This window comes from Protopterus annectens, chromosome 8.part0 (genome assembly GCF_019279795.1).
Source record: "Protopterus annectens isolate FY-2018-M chromosome 8.part0, PAN1.0, whole genome shotgun sequence".
NCBI lineage: Eukaryota > Metazoa > Chordata > Ceratodontiformes > Protopteridae > Protopterus > Protopterus annectens.
This window is the reverse complement of record NC_056741.1, coordinates 173,030,673-173,049,484: the sequence shown is the minus strand read 5'-3', so window position 1 is coordinate 173,049,484 and position 18,812 is coordinate 173,030,673. Positions and strand designations below refer to the sequence as shown.

The 18,812-nt window shown below is 37.1% G+C and overlaps 1 protein-coding gene across 1 annotated transcript in view; it reads left to right on the top strand.

The window, feature by feature from the left end:
* The first annotated feature begins 814 nt into the window (after window positions 1–814).
* Window positions 815–18,812, top strand: part of LOC122807981 (hepatic lectin-like) — a 272,173-nt gene continuing 254,175 nt past the window's right edge. Inside the window, exon 1 of the mRNA XM_044079005.1 lies at window positions 815–971. The gene's annotated coding sequence lies outside the window, so the exon portion shown is untranslated. The remainder of the gene's footprint in view (window positions 972–18,812) is intronic.

The following is an 18,812-nucleotide window of genomic DNA, read 5'->3' as shown; positions in this document are numbered from 1 at the left end:
ACCATATATATATATATATATATATATATATATATATATATTTATATATATATATATATATATATATATATATATATATATATATATATATATGTGAGTCTACTTTGATTCACTGAAAACTCATGTCACTGAATCAAATTTCACTGAATATAAGTACTGTTTGGCAAATAAAACATATATGCCTTTTTCCCACTGTAGTACGATCCTGCGATCCTGGAATTAGTATATATATAGTTAGGGGGTGGGGGCACAGCCCCCCACATTGGGGTGGTGTGAGGGGAGTAGCCCCCTACCTACTTTTGGTTTTATATTGTTAGCTTTCAGTGAAATGAGATTAATAAATATAAAAGCTAAGTAGATGGGTGGCTATGCCCCACCATATCTCTCAATGCCCCCCACACCTCCCTAACTATATATACTAACTAAAAACCCAGCATCGCACTAAAGTGGGGAAAAGGGTATATATGTTTTATTTGCCCAACAGTACTTACATTCAGTGAAATGTGATTCAGTAAAATGAGTTTTCAGTGATTTGTGCTTTCAGTGATTTTTTTGACGGTAAATTGAAATTCAGTGAAATGAGCTTTCAATGAATCAAAGTAGACCCATATATATATATATATATATATATATATATATATATATATTAGATATATCTATTTCTATATCTATATGTGTGTATGTTTGTATATATGTATGTATTTCTTGAAATTTATCATTTACTATAGAGAACTATTTAGTTAAATAAGTCATATTTCAGTTCTACCCACCATTTTCTTTATGCTAATAGTATAACATTTCATCATACAGGACAGCTGTGTGCAGTTGACTCAGTATTCCCGACAGAATGGACAAGACTTGGCAAGTTTATCTATTACTTCTCTGAATCTTCTAAAACCTGGTCAGATGGCAAGATATACTGCACGCAACATGGTGGTCGTTTGGTGAAGATCAATACTGAAGAAAAGCAGGTAAGATATTTGCCGCTAGTCTTGTTGCATAAAGACTTAATGTGTGTTTATGTGTAGGAGATCATCAGCATGTCTTTCAAGAGTTAGTCACTGATAAAATAAATTACCTTATTCACTGAAAAAGTAAAGTACCTAGCATACAAAAAGAATGCAACAAGGGTTCTTTACATATAACTGACTCTGCACAGAAATGGAGGTTTGCAGGCATAGCTTTTCCAGGCATGTTTGGTTATATATGGATCACAGTACAATGAGCTATTATTTTAACAGCTGATGGCTGTCTTGTGCATGCCATCTGCCACAGAGAACCAATTAAGTTTTAGTAGTGGTTACTGTGAATTTCTGGAATATTACTATGGCGGTTCACTTGTAAATGTATCTGACGTAAAAAAATAAGAGCATCAACATTTTGTTGAAAATTACCTACAATATAAATTTTCACATTACATAATGCACACATAGAATAGTTAGAATTTAATTTGAGTTAAAGTGTTTTAATATGCCGTTTGTCCACTGGATGAACAAATAAAATAGGTAAGTTCATGGTCAATGTCAATATTTTAGATAATAGTTAAGCATTTCAGATTTTTCCAGTGTGAAATATCTGTACCTAACCAGTATGCAACTCTCTGTAATATTCTGGTCAATGCATAAGCCTATAATCAGAAACAAATATGACCCCCCACAATTTTGTAAACCAAAAGTATATAGAGTTGATTTATTCCTATTTTTATCCCTGTAATAGACAAAGTCCATAGGAAGGAACACACACTTTGTTCTGTCTATGCTTATACTTAACTGAAATTCTTAATCTCAAAATTTATCAGAAGGACAAAACTTTTAGAACACCCGTCATACAAATGTCAGAACTATGTTGTCCAGAAGTTAAAAGCAGCTTAGAAAAGGTTGGAGTTGTTATTGGTCCAACTTATTTATTTATTTATTTATTTATATTTGTTGACCGGGAGTGTCCGACTGGACGTAGGTCCATTTTCAGCGGAGGCCTGGGGAGAAAAGCTCCACAGTTAAAATAAACAGACAGTAGTGACATTGGATTACATAGCAATTAACAATTTACATAGCAATTACTTACAACATATTTACAGATGAAGAACATAGTACATCAGTAGACAAGCTAGAATCTTTATCTGTGAAGTACATAACAGACATTAACAAATGTTACAATAAGAAGTTCCTGCTGTATAATAAGTACTAGGCTTATGAGCATCTGAGCTTGCTATAATCAAGGTAGTTAGTAGAGTGGAAAGAAAGGTAGTGGTTGGATGGGGTGGGTGATATTAGAGTGGGAGTTGCAAGGGCAACTTGTTAATTGTTAATTTCTTCAACATTACACTGATGCACTTGATGACTGGAGGCAGACGATCAAGATAATTAAGGCCATCTTACATCTAAATTTCTCTAATTAATGACTATACAGGTATGTAAACAGCATTTTGCCAAAACTGTATTGGTAACCCTATTGATGAGGGAAAGCTATAGATGGTAGCAAGCAAAGGGTCCATAATCAGAATATTACATGCAAACAATGAAATCATTTCAGAACTAGAATAATGTTGGACTTTATCTAGAACCCAACCAAATTATTTAGAAATATCTACCAATTGCTAAAATCAATACTCCTGACAGTTTTAATTAGATAATTCTACCAAATGGTTATATAAGGAGCAACATAAGTAAACATTGTAGTGTTTAATTAAACTGGCTCAGTGGATTGAAGGAAACCAGTGGAGATATTATTCATTTATGACACATGAAAAATATATGACCAATGACCATCTATCTGAAAAATATATATATTTCTTCTCAGTCCATGTTAACTACAATCTAAGTGATCAAATTTCTGTTGGCCCATATGAAGACAGATATAACCCATTTAGTAACAAATTGTGTCTGTCTGTCCAGTACAATTCTGTTTTGATAAAACTTAATTCATGTGGAAGGTAAAAATTTTAGGGCAGGATTCAATAAACTCCATGTGGGCTCCATGCAGAGACTACATGGAGTGTACCTGTTAAAGCGATGGTGTTCAGTGTATGGCAGCATGCAATGCATATTAATGAGGTATGGCACACCTAAGCTAGGTTTTGCAGCTTGTAACAGTATTGCAAGCTGTGAAACCTTGTAAGCGAACATGGATATAGAGTGTGTAAAAGAGAGCACATATGGATTTGCACAGAATGTCAAAATGATCACCAGGGCTGTATACATCATGCCTCTCATCCTCTTAGTGCAAGAAATCTGGACAAAGCAAGATGTAAGGTGGGGCCAAATGGCCAAACATAGGCAAAGCTTTTAAATATTGCTCATAAACTTAGAAATTTGCTAGACTAACAGAATTTGTGTTAACATGCATTTTCAGTAGGACATGAAGTCTGAAACTCAAGGGCATGCCATTATTTGGTGACTTTTAATCCTCAGATCATACTAGTGATTTATCTGAAAACCATACATTTTATGAAGAACAGGGCATAAATTAGAGGCAAAAAATCTGAACATTCTGCGAACATCTTGATAGTTGAGAGGTGTGCTACACATACTTCTTAAACTCATATAGCAAGAAATATGGACAGAAGCCAAAAATAATGTGAGGACAAAGGACGACAACTAGGGAGTCAGGGCACACTTATTAAATATTGCTCTTACAAACTTAGAAAGTTGATAGAATGATAGGCTTTGCATTCCCATGAATTTTCAGAAGGGTAGGAAGTCTGAGACTCAAATGTCTGCAAGAAAACCACAATTGTAAAGAACAAAAAAGCAAGCAGGCTGTGTACTCCAAATCACACTATTTATTGTGTGCGCTTTCATCAGAGGCAATGCTCCATCTTCATCAGACAAAAGAAAAGACAACAATTAACGACTTTATATATTTACAAGTGGATGCAATTAAACCAATCACAAATTAACTATCAGTAAATTACATTCACTAATTCATGTAGGGTTATAAACCATCTAACTTCATTGTGGCAACCGTAAACAATTCAGCTAATACAAGATATCTTCTCCATTTACAATATGTATACTTAAAACTATATACAAAACATATCAGAAACCTATACATAAATACATTCATATAATAAAAATATATACATTAAAGATTAAATGGATATTTGAAATTTGTCCCTATTTTTGGGATTGTATTCCCCCATTATTGGCTTCATCCAGATTTTTTTGTGCTAAGGTTGAGAGATATGGTAAGAACTGAATTCACTGAATATGTTTGGGGGCTATATTCCCCCATTACTGGCTTTGTCCGGGTGTTTTTTGCTAAGAGGTTGAGAGCTATGGTGAGAACTGAATTCACTGAATGTTTGGGGGCTGTATTCATCCATTATTGGCTTTGTTCAGGTGTTTTGTGCTAAGAGGTTAACAGCTGTGCTATGGTGAGAACTGAATTCACTAAATGGTAGTCATTTAAGTTTCCGTCTTCCTCTTTCACAAAACAGCTGTTTTGGCATAGCAGTATGTTGCTCTGACTGTTTTGCACAGGGTCCTGGGTATAAGGCTTGGCAATGAAATGTATGGTGGTAACACAGCATTTTATTCTAGCAACTTTCCAACATTATACAAACAATGTTTAAAATGTTCCCCTGGTTTCTGGGCTTTTGCCCCCCCCCCCACAATAAACTTTGGCTTTTTCCAGATTTCTTTGTGCTGCAAAGTTCAGAGATACAGCTAAGTGAGTAGATTTTACAAGGAGCTGAGAGCTGCAGGGGAACAAAAGTTTAGTGCTGCTTATGCTGAGTCTGCTTGCCTTGTTAATAGCACAACAGGTAGTATACTTGCTTTTGATGCAGAAGGCTGTGGGTTCTACTCCCACAGTAGATAGATGCATTGCTGATACTGTACTTTGCAAAGGGGGTGGATGCTGCACTCCTTTTTGGTGAAGATACCTAATAACTATGAACCTGTTATCAGTTTGCCATCCATTCCCTGTTGCAATATTGCTAGCTTATTATTTTTTTAGTGTAAGATAGGCAATTTATTCCTCAAGGGTAACGAGCACTTTATTTGTAGATGAAACAATAAAATGCAAAGTTGTTTGCTAGCAGCAGCCTCTTCATTAGTTACAGATCTCTTTAATGTGGAATTATTTAGATGACTTTTACTTCAGAGATTGTGCATATGTACTGATACTGGTGGACTGTAGAAGTTTGAGTAGACTTTTATTATGGAAATGTTCTAAATTGGGCAGTTTTGTCATTACTGGTGCACGCATTTTGTTTCATTGTTTCATTGTTTACTGGAAAAATTTCAAAACAAATTTAAAACACCCTCTAAAACTGTACTGTATTGTACAAGGAATATAATTTAATACAATGAGGAAGGTGTATGAAAGAGCATGTGTATGTTTCGTGTGCAAGGGGCCTGTGATTTGAAAACAGCCCAAATCCAAAGTTAATCTGCCACTGGCAAAATTTATTTTCTTTGAATGTGGGTTTCAATGCTGTTTCAGTGAATGTGAGTTTTCAGGGGCAGAGAAGTTTTAATGCTAAGTCTGTTTATGCTGAAAACCATACATTTTATGAAGAACAGGGCATAAATTAGAGGCAAAAAATCTGAACATTCTGCGAACATCTTGATAGTTGAGAGGTGTGCTACACATACTTCTTAAACTCATATAGCAAGAAATATGGACAGAAGCCAAAAATAATGTGAGGACAAAGGACGACAACTAGGGAGTCAGGGCACACTTATTAAATATTGCTCTTACAAACTTAGAAAGTTCAGCAAATAATCCAAAACTTCCAGAAAAAAGACAGATATAGCTCCACAGTTCACAAATCACGCCAACTGGTGTGTTCTGGACCAGTGTTCTTAAACAAATTTTATTTTCCACCGCAGCAGCGTTTTAGCCAGTCAAAGCCGAGGTAGAGCGGCTTCTTCAGAGAAACGTTACAGCTTTTTGAATTTTGGCGCTCTTTATATACAAAAGGCAATCATACTCTGCATTACATACATGTCACTTCCTTACTTAAAAATTTTGTGATGCACTTACAACCTTTAAAATTATTATATCTTAAACTATAAATATAAAAAAACTTTAAAGTTTCTTAAAAAAGTTTTTTTTAAAAAAGTTTTAAAAGATTTTAATAGAGGAACTGTCCATATCAATCCAACAAACTCCCTTCTTAAAAAGACATATCATGCACAGCCTAAAATCTCCTGCCGTATCCTAACTTTGTTCCATATACAATATATAGTATGGTCTCAGAGTAGGGAATTGTTACATCAATCAACCCCACTCTTGAACTATTACCTCATCAAGAATTATTTTTATCATAAGTACAACTAATAAAACTAAATACATTAATACATAAACGGCAACAAGAGTGTTAATGCCTTGGCAGATAGAGTGTGTAGAGACGCACACCATAATATAAACATGTGTATCTTACTAAAACCCGTAATATTACAACAATGGCTATATAAAGTACCTTAATGGGTTTTGACCCTACCATTTAATACCCGATCCACTCCAAAATGGAATGTTTTACAATTAAAAAATCACTTATTGTATCCCTGGGTAATGTCCAATAATTCACATAAATTGAACTATCTAAGGTAACTTTTCAATTTGAGAAGGCAGGAAATGTTGCAGTTGTCGTTCAGACCAGGAGAGTTAAAAGCGTTCAATTTTATTTGCCACTCTAACTCCCTGGTCTCCAATCTAATGGATGTAGGTCCTCCTCTACTGCTCTGTGGAATATGATCAATGGCCATAAAATAAAATCTGTGTCCTATATTTTGGTCTATATGCTTAGCTAAAGCATTTTCATTGTTGTGTTTCCTAATGGCGTACATATGTTGATAAATGTTAATCTCCTCAAACTTCACGGTCCGTTTTACAACGCTTAGTAATTACTGGACCCAGCTGTCACAAGTAGCAAGGTAAACAACAGACCTAGTTTCACAATTTATCTTGTGACCAATCAAATATTTTTTGCCGTTAATTCGGAATGAACTCCCTGTTTTCACACTACCATTACACTCAATTTACGCATACGCCTTGGCACAAGTGAACGTCCCTTTTTGTTTTGAAAAGGAGTCTCCATTTTTGTTTCCTTCCAACAGAGTTTTCAAATTCTTCCCCCTCCTATATACAATCGTTGGTTTTGTCCCCAATTTTTCTAATAAAAATCTATTACTAGAAATGAAAAAACAATTTTTATAAAGAATAGAACTAATTTCTTTGGACTCCATGTTGTATGTTGTAATAAACCTACAAGAATAGCTCCGTGTCCCATCCTCTAACTGTGTTGAAGTAGGTTCCAAATCCATACTTCCTATCACAGGAGTACATGTAAACTCAATATCCCTACTATTAGTTGAGATAGTTAGCAAAGGTGTATAGAAACCATTCTCTCTCTTGTTCCTCACCTCTACTATTAGCTCATTGATTAATGCTTCAGGATAATCCCTGTTTTTAAACATGTCAAAAAGAAGCTGACACTCCATATTAAATTTTTCTTCAGTACTGCACATCTTTACCGCTCTAATCAATTGACCTTTAATGATAGAGCGTTTCTGTTTATATGGGTGTTGACTGGAGTAGTGAAGAAGTGAGTTGCAATAAGTTGATTTTCTATGTATAGATGAAATCAGCAGCCCATCCTCTAAATTCTTTTCCAGCTTAACATCCAAATAATCCATATTAGATGTAGAAAATTTATGTGTAAACCTGAAGAATTCAGTAGTGCTATTCATATAGTCAAGAAATTCCAAAGCATCCTGTTCTGAACCCTTAAATACCATAAAGATATCATCCAAGAACCTTGTATAATAGACTATCCGGTGTGCATAGTTTACATTTCCAAAAATGAATCGTTTTTCCCAGTAAGCTACGAAGAGATTAGCTACTGGTGGACCACATGGTGAACCCATTGCTATGCCTTGTGTTTGCAAAAAGTATTTTTTATCGAATGTAAATTTTTTTATATTTATAGTTTAAGATATAATAATTTTAAAGGTTGTAAGTGCATCACAAAATTTTTAAGTAAGGAAGTGATGTGTATGTAATGCAGAGTATGATTGCCTTTTGTATATAAAGAGCGCCAAAATTCAAAAAGCTGTAACGTTTCTCTGAAGAAGCTACTCTATTTTGACTGGCAAAAACGCTTTGCTACAGTGTGGAAAATAAAATTATTTTGCGTTAAGAACACTACACACCAGTTGGCGTGATTTGTGAACTGTGGAGCTATATCTGTCTTTAAACTTAGAAAGTTGATATAATGATAGGCTTTGCATTCCCATGAATTTTCAGAAGGGTAGGAAGTCTAAGACTCAAATGTCTGCAAGAAAACCACAATTGTAAAGAACAAAAAAGCAAGCAGGCTGTGTACTCCAAATCACACTATTTATTGTGTGTGCTTTCATCAGAGGCAATGCTCCATCTTCATCAGACAACAGAAAAGACAACAATTAACGACTTTATATACTTACAAGTGGATGCAATTAAACCAATCACAAATTAACTATCAGTAAATTACATTCACTAATTCATGTAGGGTTATAAACCATCTAACTTCATTGTGGCAACAGTAAACAATTCAGCTAATACAAGATATCTTCTCCATTTACAATATGTATACTTAAAACTATATACAAAACATATCAGAAACCTATACATAAATACATCCATATAATAAAAATATATACATTAAAGATTAAATGGATATTTGAAATTTGTCCCTATTTTTGGGATTGTATTCCCCCATTATTGGCTTAATCCAGATTTTTTTGTGCTAAGGTTGAGAGATATGGTAAGAACTTAATTCACTAAATATGTTTGGGGGCTATATTCCCCCATTACTGGCTTTGTCTGGGTGTTTTTTGCTAAGAGGTTGAGAGCTATGGTGAGAACTGAATTCACTGAATGTTTGGGGGCTGTATTCATCCATTATTGGCTTTGTTCAGGTGTTTTGTGCAAAGAGGTTGACAGCTGTGCTATGGTGAGAACTGAATTCACTAAATGGTAGCCATTTAAGTTTCCGTCTTCCTCTTTCACAAAACAGCTGATTTGGCATAGAAGTATGTTGCTCTGACTGTTTTGCACAGGGTCCTGGGTATAAGGCTTGGCAATGAAATGTATGGTGGTAACACAGCATTTTATTCTAGCAACTTTCCAACATTATACAAGCAATGTTTAAAATGTTCCCCTGGTTTTTGGGCCCCCCCCCCACAATAAACTTTGGCTTTTTCCAGATTTCTTTGTGCTGCAAAGTTCAGAGATACAGCTGAGTGAGTAGATTTTACAAGGAGCTGAGAGCTGCAGGGGAACAAAAGTTTAGTGCTGCTTATGCTGAGTCTGCTTGCCTTGTTAATAGCACAACAGGTAGTATACTTGCTTTTGATGCAGAAGGCTGTGGGTTCTACTCCCACAGTAGATAGATGCATTGCTGATACTGTACTTTGCAAAGGGGGTGGATACTGCACTCCTTTTTGGTGAAGATACCTAGTAACTATGAACCTGTTATCAGTTTGCTATCCATTCCCTGTTGCAATATTGCTAGCTTATTATTTTTTTAGTGTAAGATAGGCAATTTATTCCTCAAGGGTAACGAGCACTTTATTTGTAGATGAAACAATGAAATGCAAAGTTGTTTGCTAGCAGCAGCCTGTTCATTAGTTACAGATCTCTTTAATGTGGAATTATTTAGATGACTTTTACTTCAGAGATTGTGCATATGTGCTGATACTGGTGGACTGTAGAAGTTTGAGTAGACTTTTATTATGGAAATGTTCTGAATTGGGCAGTTTTGTCATTACTGGTGCACGCATTTTGTTTCATTGTTTCATTGTTTACTGGAAAAATTTCAAAACAAATTTAAAACACCCTCTAAAACTGTACTGTATTGTTCAAGGAATATAATTTAATACAATCAGGAAGGTGTATGAAAGAGCATGTGTATGTTTCGTGTGCAAGGGGCCTGTGATTTGAAAACAGCCCAAACCCAAAGTTAATCTGCCACTGGCAAAATGTATTTTCTTTGAATGTGGGTTTCAATGCTGTTTCAGTGAATGTGAGTTTTCAGGGCAGAGAAGTTTAATGCTAAGTCTGTTTTCATGAGACTGCATTGCTTTGTTTAGCAGATATGATATCTATTAGTGTTTGCCTGTAAATGCAAAATAAAACTTTCAAATGAAGTCCAAATCATTGCAGAAGTAAAGCAGTATGCACATTAGTGTTTATGGTTTTTGTTTGTCATCTTTTCCCGGTTAGTGTTTATGGTAAATGGGGTGAAATAGCCAAGTAATGGTTCATTGGAATGGCTGTAGGGGGGAAGCTCCATTCGACCATGATTTTGTAAGGGGGGGCAGCAAACTCAGACAGGCCCGGCTGAACTATACCTCTCAACTGTCCAGATTTTTGCAGAATAAAGACATTTTTGCTTCTTATTTTTGGTTTGTTCCTCATAAAATTTGTGGTTTTCTGTCAAATCATTTAGGAATGAAGTCACTAAATAATGACAGACACTGAGTTTCAGACTTCATAACCTTCAGAAAAATGCATGCTAAAGCAAGACCTGTTATTCTATCAACTGTCTCAGTTTATACAAGAGCAATTTTTAGTACTGTTTATATGTTCCCCCAATATATTTGGCCTTGTCCAGATTTCCTGCATTAACAGATTGAGAGGTACGTGCAAATAAATTGCTTTATAGAATTAGGTATATCCTAACCTCTCAACTGTACCCGATTTTGGCTCAAAATGTTGCTCTTCCCCTAAGAATCTCTCCACAAAATGGCAATTTTGGAAGAAAACATGGAAGGTTTACAATTAATAAATAACTGTAATAATCAGTTATAGATTGCTTTTATTTCAGAAATACATGTAGATGTAGATTCTTTTATTTTGTCAGCTGCTCAAGTTAGCAGTACTAATATTAAAAAGTGTCCCTTCTTTGCAGGTTCCCAGCTGTATTATGTGGCTATTTTATATTTTTGAATCACATTTTTGGTCCATTATTCATAAAATTGTGGTTTTTGGCAAATTAGTGGCAAATCATTAAAGACTGAAGTTAGAAAATAATGACCGACATTTCAGTTTCAGATTTTATACCCTTCAGAAAATTCATACTAATGCAAGACCTACTATTCTATTATCTTTCTAAGTTTGTAAGAGCAATATTTAAAAATTGTCCTTATTTTTGGGCCTTTGTCCCACTTCTATGTATGGCTTTGTCCAGATTTCTTGCTATGAGGTTGAGAGGTAGGGACATCGCAGTCAGCTAGAGACATTTCAAATTGTGACATACTTGTTGCACCCCACTCCCCCATGTAGTGTGTCCAAGCAAGGCAAAGAACAGTTATGCAGTGTAAATGTGCAGACTATCCCCCCATCCAAGGTAGACACAAGTACTACAATGGCTTTTCATCTGTCCTTGATTTTGCAGAATGTTCTGGTTTCTGTCATATTTTTATACTGTTGATTTATGCTTATTATTAAGAAAGTGCCTGCTGCTCTGTGTTTAAATATCAATGCTTTAACGACCATCTGGTAAGATTGTCTGAGATTATAAGATGCAAGTAAGTTTTAATAAGCATACTGTTAACGAATTGCCAACATTGAAAGCCTTTCTGTTGTTGCCATGCAGAGAATACTTACATAACTAGATAACATATAAGCCTTGGGTATTGAAATGCATATGACAGTATTTGTAATAAAGGACAGGATTACATTATTTTAAGAGCTCATTACAGGCTTTACCTGCAAACTAAACAGAATGCCAATCTATCATGTGTAGTCCATATCCTGTGCAGTAATCCTTTAAGCAATGTATGTTGAGCTTGTTTCGTGTTTGCTTTTCATTTTTTACTTTGATCATGTTTTCCCCATGAAACAAGTAGATAGTTGTTGTCAGGCAGCAGGTCTTTTTTGGATAAGAAACATTTTTACAAGTGGGGGTATCACAGAGATTGATACTTTCAGCATGTTTCTTGGTACTTTAATAAAGCTGAATATAAATTATAATTAGAACTGGAGTGCAAGGAGAAGTGGTTTGAGTTGAGTGCTGCTTGTTTTTCTTATACTTGATTTTGACTAGCATTCCAGTAATGTATTTAAAAAGTAATTTATTTTTTCATGCCTCACAACCTTTTTGTTTCCACCTAGATATTAAGTAAGCTGCCATGCAGCCAATGGATTGAAATATTTTTTTCTTCTACACTTTCCATTTTTCTTGATTGGACTCTCATAATGATGGTTTGGCACCCAGGGCAGCGTATTTAATTAAAGTTACAGTTTTTGTGGTTGTGATCATAGCCCCTCCCCTTTCTAGTTGGCCACACCCATTCCCATTGATCCCACCCATTCAGCTGTCTCCTGCAGCCCCCCTTTGATTTGAAGTCACCAGCCACCACTGTAAATAACCAGTAATTGGGACATATTTGACATAGATGTCACATGGCAATGTATTCAAATGTAACACTGTTAACCTCTGAGACAGAAACCTCTGAGTGAGAAATGTGGACAAAGCCATAAAAATGGGGACAAAGGGAGAGATTGTAAATAGTCTATATCCAAACTTATGAAGTTAATAGAATATATAGGATGTACATTAGCATGAACTTTCTGAAGAGCATAAAGTTTGAAACTCAAATGTCAGTCATCAGTTACTGACTGCACACTGCAATGACATGCCAGTGATTTGCCAGGAAAACAACATGTTATGTGAAAAAGATCACAAATATAAGACAAAAACTGGGCACTCTGTACAGATAAGGACAGTTGAGAGGTATGCACCCAAATGTCTGTAGTACTGAGTCTCAGCAGTCCAGATATCATCCCAGTGATATGCCAGAAAGCCACATATTCAATAAGGAAAATATCTGGACATCCTGGGAATATCTGGATATTTGAGAGGTCTGAATGTGAAGCATGTGGTCCAAACACAGTACAGGAAAGTGTACTTACAATTCAGAGTACTGTGATACCCCATTCTTGCCATTCTGTAATGAAGATGAGTTAATGATCTATAACAGGACATGGGACTACCATGTAAAATGATCAGTCAGGGAAAGTTGAACAGGGACACACGGATGATTTGTAGGAATGAACACAGGTACAGACTATAGGTGAAACTCCTGCATGTACTGTCTGGAGTGAAGCATCCTGCCTATTGTTTTAACTTAAGGAATAATTATTAGAGTTTACATATGGAATTTATTTTATTACTCTGGTTCCTGACCAGATGCAAGATAACAAAACAATGTAGTATCTGTTAGCCTAGGAACCCAGAAAGTGTAAAAAAAAATATGTAATGGGAATCAGGACTGCAGATAGCAATTTAAACACAGAAAATTAGAAGGCATTAAGCATTCTTGTCTTGACCATCCAACTCAGTACTGCCTATGCTGTATATGTGTAAGTTATTTTAGAACTGTATTTTCTTTGAGGAATAGCTAGGAACTAGAAAGTTTAGACTAAGTGTTTTTCTGTATTCATATTAGAACTTTCCTACTGCATTGTTTTAAGTATTTCTCTGTGATCTCTGAACTTTTGACTAGCACTGTGTTGTAGTAGTATTGTCTTGTGTCTTTATTATTTATTATTAAATATTTTTAAACCTTTCAACTGTGGCTGTTTTGTGTAGAGATAATTTAAGCTCTAGTGTACATTTATGTATACAGTAATCCTGTGATCAAGTCACTCCAATAAGCCTTGACTGTTTAGTCACACATACCAATTGGATAATAATATTGCACAGTAATAATTGGACACCCTTAGCTCTGCCAGTGGGGAGTCTTATTGGGGACCTGAAGTGCAAGGGAGCACCCACCCCCAGACTGACTGTGATCTCTGTGTGCTATTAAGGGAAATTGTACTTTACTGTGTGTATTTGTTATCCTTTCTCCTATATAGGACACCCCTAACTGGTGTTAGTGATGAGGAATGAGGCTTCTTGATTCCTGGGCCAGGGCACAGGCATCACAGTGAGCATCGCCATCTGTCCATGTTAATGAGGGACATAGGTGCCAGCTCAGAGGTGACTGTACAATCACCCAATCAGATGTCAAGGTTGGGACTGAACAGGGTCATTGAGGATCACTGCTTCACATGCAGTAGAAGACTATTACAGCCCCTGGGGTGGCACCTATATCCCTCATAGACAGGCCCAATTGTTGCTGCTTACAAAATTGTTCTGCAAACAGTGACCATCTAAATATGCTTAATAAGGGTACTTGTGTTTTTACACAGCTAGGTTTTTATTGCATCATGTATAGTGATAACTGTGTACTCCTAATAATGAACAATACAATATGTGAGAGATGCTAGTATACAATGAATTTAGAATAAATGATCTCTCACTCAGGTAAAAACAAACCAGATATCAAACAGGTTGTCAGCACACACACTTCACCTCCTCAACAAACTAAGTTCACAACACATAAACCCACATACACAGAGGTACTCATTAAAAGCTTACTGAAAGATCAGAGACCTTGCAAATGCAAAACTTCTGCACACATGACAGTCCCAAAAAATCTGACTACACATAAAACAAACATATCAGTGTCTCACTCATTAATCCCTTAAGGCAAAATACCTCATAACCAATGTCTTGGTCATAGGCAAATCCACAGTGAGTGACACAGATGCCCCCCTCACCAAGTTATACAAGGAGAAAGTCACAGCCAGCTGCCTGTCAAGTGCCAGGAGCCACAAAGTCATGCATTCACTCAAGTCTTTCAACAACAACCACAGTTATACCTCTGTTGTACTCTATTTTAGAGCAAATGTCTTGAGACATACCTCACTGGATTATATGAAAAGAGGTATGACTGACTTCTCAGATTATGTGTCTCAGACAGTTATGTCTGTAGTCCTAAGCAGCATTCCACCTTCACTCAGGATGATGCCTCAATACAAACAAAAAATATATATACTTTAACAATTGGTTTAGCTACTGATGTCACTCCAGGGGGATCCAGTGGCTGACAGATCATGCTGCATTGCCAGGGATGTTCTTCATCTGTCACCTCTTGCCTTTTGGTTACTGACCAAGGTATTTGCCTCCCGCATAGTGACGTTTTTAGGCAATGTCATAAGAAACTTCCTCACATAAAAATATCCTCAAAATTCAAACTCAGGGTTATGCTACTTAATGCTAGGAGTCTGAATCAGAAACTACACTCAATGGAGACACTTTTAACTTGGGATGATGTTGATGTTTGTGCAGTCACAAAGACATGATTTAAGGCCACAGAGAGTACTCTGGCCATGAAAGGCTGTAATGCTTTCCACACATTCAGGCCACAACATGGATATGAAAGAACCAAAGTAGGGGGTGTAGCCATCTTCATAAAAGACAAGTATACTTCAAGACTGGTTGTGCAGTAACACTCCTTAGAGTTGCTACAAGTCCAACTAACTGTAGGGGAAACCCCCTCCATGTCATTGTTAGCTACAGGTCCACCAACATGAACCAAGAAAACCACACAATGCCTTCCTGGACCTACTTGTGTCACATAAAATAGCCAAACACCCTAGACATGGGTAACTTTAACTATCTGTCCATCAATTGGGACACATACATGAGCTCAAACATGGTTGCCCTACTATTACTACACTTTGTAAACATGAATGTTCTTGAAGAGTTAGTCTGCACCCCCAAAAGAGATTCAAATGTCATTGACCTAGTAATCACCGACATGGGAGATTGCTGCACAACCACATGTGTGAGACCCTTCCTGGTAAGGTCTGATCATAAATCAGTCACCCCCCCGGATCTGAAAGATAGAAAAGTCTTTGCAAAGCAAACTATAGCCTCATAAGCAATGGCATACGTAGTTTCAAACCTACTGCTACCACTGACAGTATAGACTCCTATATGGAGGTGTACATAAATACCATGTATAAACACCTTTACAAGTGTATAAACTTAGCTGTACCCGAACAGATCAAAACTTGCTTATGAAAAAATAGCTGCCCTGGTGGATATTTAGCATAAATAGATTATATAACAAGAGAAAGAAGCTGATGTCCAGGAATAAAAGGGAACAATCTCAGCAGAAAAAACAACCTCCATAGCATGAATTAGCAAATTAGACATCTTGTACAGTCCTCTAAAGCTAATTATGAAATTAAATTAGCATCCATTTTTAAAGATAATCACAAGGCATTCTTTAGCTACGTCTGTAATGTAAAAGGGAAGACCCAGCTTTACACCAAATTCAGAGTTGATGGTACCCCTCATACTGAACCTAAGGACATGGCCAACATGTTAGCAGACAAGTTTGGCAACAATTTCACATCCCTGTCTCCACCAATCATACCACAAAGCATATCTGTCAACAGTTCGCTACTTATTATCTCCAAACAAACGGTCACAACTGCACTCGTCAATGCCAAAAATATAGCCTCTATGGGACCAGATAAAATCCCACGCTGCTTGCAAACAGTCTAAAGCAAGGGTTAGCAGAACCATTTGGTACTTTCTTCAACCACAGTCTACATACTGGTTTTGTCCCGAAGAGGAAAAAACAGCAACCATAATATCCTTGCACAAAGGGAGCCCCTCAACTGACCCAGGGAATTATACAGCAATAAGCCTGACCAGCCTTGTCTGTAAAGCCATGGAGAGAATCATTTTGGACTTTATCAGCAGAGATATTGGTGACATTCAGACTCTTCACCCAACCCAGTTTGGCTTCATCAAGGGCAGATCATGCCTGTTAAACCTAGAGTAATTCTTTGAGAATGTCACCAAAGCCCTGGATGAAGGCAAATCAGTACATACTATCTCAACTTGCCGAAGGGCTTTGACACAATCCCTCACTGAGGCATCATTGCAGAAATCACCCACCTGGGGTTTAACCCATATGTCATTAGATCGGTAGCAAACTGGCTCACTAGCAGAACACATGCAGTCATAGGTGGGGATTCCACTTCTACCACCAGACTTGTTACCAGTGGTGTCCCATGATGATCTGTGCTGGGCCCCCTAATGTTTGGAATGTATTCCTCAGAAAATTGGGTGAATAAAGATGGCCTGTGGCTCAACAATTTCATGATGACTGCAAACTGGGTGCAATCACTGAATCCAGAAACAATGTCAACATAGTACACAAATGTGCTTACATACATAAATGATGGTTGCCAAAGCCACATACTTAAATTTAACTAAACTAATGCACTCTTATCTCTTTCACCAAAGACGTCTGTGCAAATTACACTATTAATAATACCCTTCTCCATGTTCTAACCCAGTGATGAGAGATTTGGGAATGCAGGTTGATGGCAACCTCACCTTTGATCATCATGTGTCCATAGTGGTAATGAAAGCTGTTTATATTGCACACCTCATAATTGAGAGCAAAGCATCCAAGACTAAGGATATTGTAACTCCACTGTACTCATCACGCATCAGACCAATAATAGAGTATGATGTTCTCTTTTGCATGTACATCACCAGACACCTGCAACAACTGAAGAGACCTCAGAGTTTTCTCACTAAGAAAGTCCTGGGATTTCCAACACATGACCTACATGGACAGACTGAAGGCCCTGTCACTGTACTCTGTATCATATCGACAGCTGAGAACTGACTTGTGGCTAGCCTACAGAGCAGTCTTGAACCTTGCATTAATGGAAATGCTGCACCTCTGCAAATTACATGGGACAAGACTCAATCACTTTATGGAACTTAACCTATCCTGTGACATCAACATGACATACTGTAAAGGCAGTTATATCTCCCAGAGATTACAACTCCCATGGAACAAACTCACAATTCACATGAAACTGAGCTTCTCAATTCCATATTTAAGCATAACTTGGACAAATGAATGGGAAAGTGTAAATTTACCTCAGGGGTTTCACCTATGTCACACTTAGACTGGGTCAACCAGTGTGGATCATTGATTTGCAAATATGGATTACATATCTTGGTCTATAAGGGAACAATGGTACAACTTGGGAAGGCTTGACAAGGCCCTATGGTCATTAGCATAGTTACCTCCTGTGAACCTCTGAACCTGTGGCCATTATGGTAGCAGCCTCGTATGAACCTACAAATCTATAAACCTGTGCAGACCTGCCAACATCTTGTCTCACACATGGGTAGCTAATGTCGTGTTCAGCTGCAGTCTTGTAAAAGTCAGACTTGTGCCATGGTGCTTGCATTACATACTGTGTTCTGTAGTCTGTGTTCTTAGATAGGTAGTGGTTCTATTCTCACTGAAGTCAACTGTGTGTGCATGTTTTCTCTTGCTTGACACTACAGAGAGACTTTTAACTCAGCATGTTGGAGACATTGTTGTTACCATATTCTTAACAGACACTGCTTATGTCATCAGCTATATCAGATGTCCAGTAGGTTGTGCAACTGATGACCCATGGGTCAGACAAACACATGGGTCCACATGTAAGGGGGCAGTGTGTATTGGGTTAGCTGCACCCATTAGGCGTACGAGTGCTGTAGAGGAGGGCCAGGTGGGGAACTATGCGTGGCATGCAATTATGGGCCCTAGGCATGCTGGTGTTGGCTGGCTGAAGTGGTTTTTTGGAACTACTCCAGAGAGATGTCAGTAAAATTGCAAATTAGCAATTAAGAAGAGTTTACGCCCATACCCTCTTCAAACCTTTAACTAAGAGCTAACAAACCACTGGGGGCAGAATTGGGGACAGGAAAGCACATATTCCGCACTTTACAACCTTTCAAAGCTGATATGGAGATAATAGGTTATGCATTAGCATGACACGCCCAGCTGACCGGATCTAAGCCTCGTAAATACCCAATTACATTTGTCTGTATTTAATGGTGTCAGTTCCCCGCGTATTTTTCCAGACAGGTGCGCAGATTGTAAGAGGAGCAC